This window comes from Marmota flaviventris, chromosome 1 (assembly GCF_047511675.1).
Source record: "Marmota flaviventris isolate mMarFla1 chromosome 1, mMarFla1.hap1, whole genome shotgun sequence".
Taxonomy (NCBI): domain Eukaryota; kingdom Metazoa; phylum Chordata; class Mammalia; order Rodentia; family Sciuridae; genus Marmota; species Marmota flaviventris.
The window spans coordinates 202,173,493-202,175,065 of NC_092498.1; positions in this window are offsets into that span (position 1 = coordinate 202,173,493).

Genomic DNA, 1,573 nt, shown 5'->3' on the forward strand with positions numbered 1-1,573 from the left:
ACTCACCATCTTATTTCACTGAGAAAGGAATGAATGACCAGAGGGCTAGCTGGGTGTTCAGGTCACACAGATAACTATGGCAGCATGAGACAAGAAACTTTCCTCCCTTCTTCTAACACAGGCCTCATCCCATCACATCACTGGTTTTAGAATCTTCCCAGTCATTGTAATCCCCCATCTCCACTTGCACCCCAACAATCAGCCCAGGGCCTTCAGTACCAAGGGAAGTTCATCTGATTTGCATCCAACCAGCAATATTCCATCTTTGAGCAATTAGGAGTAGGAAGATTTCATCTCTGGAGACTTCCCACACTCTGTGATGTACCTCTATAAACCTTCACTGATTATGGGGGCTTCAGAGATCTCTGGAATCCTGCCGGGTTTCAGTGGGAGCTGTGGCTGTCCATAGCATCCAGTCTGCATATGGCTAATTATCTCCATGTGATTATCAGATTAATGTCACCTGGGCCAGAAGGTCTTTTTTTTTTGCTTAAGGGAGAAACAAACAAAAAAAACCCCAAACCCTCTGGAGATGCCCATTGACTGTGAACTTGGAAAAAGCCTGACTCCTAAAAGTTAGGGATCCACTGTGGTGAGGCCAGAGCACAGCCCCACGGTCAATGCCAGCAACAGCTTGAACAAGGGTGCTTGTGGATGAGTTGGGAGGAGTCAACTGCTTTCCTCTGACAACACACTTACCCACATCCATACACAAACACCAAAGTGTGTGAAAGCAGTGGGTTTCTGATTACGGTACCCTCTGTCATGGAGGACCACTGTCAAGAAGAATTCAGGCTGGGGGAGTCAGGAAGAAGATACTTGGGAGAAGTCAGGTGCTGGAGAAGCTACTTCCATCTTGGACACTAGAGCTATTGTAGTCACCCAAGGTCAGACCTTCAGCTCAGATTCATAGGCAGAAACATTCCAGCACCCAGGCAGGGATCCTTCCCTCCAAAAAATTCCTCAAAGGAACTTGTGCTGATGGTAAAGGCACAACCTGTCACTCACTTGGCCAGACAGACCAACGCTGATCTGTGGATTAGAAGCACCCAACAGATGCTCTCAGACAGAATTTTCTCTTGAGGCCAATGAAGAGGGATGAGGTCCTCAGGTAGCACCCCATGGAAAGGACTGAGGCATTGTGGACCCTTGTGACCCAGGAGCCTGTTTCCCTGGTTGGCTGTGCGTATGGTGTGGGCATATGAAGTAACAGGAGCAGAGGGTGTAACTGACTATTTGGGTTTGGATCTTAAATGTCCCCCAAAGGTTAATATGCCTAAGGATTAGTCTCTAGTTTGGAGCATTACTGGGGGGTTGATGGAACCCTTAGGAGGTGGAGTCTAATGGAGGGAAGTTAGATCACTGGGGCATTGAGGGCATTGAGACCCTGGACTCTTTTCTCTCTCTTTGTTTCCTGCCATGAAGTAAGTAGTCTTCCTGCCATGATGTACTGTATGCCCCAGGCCCCAAGCAATCAGGTCAAGTGACTATGAATTGACATCCCTCAAACCATGATCCAGAAGAAATCTTTCCTCCTTTAAGGTGACTTTTATAAAGGATTTTGTCATAATGA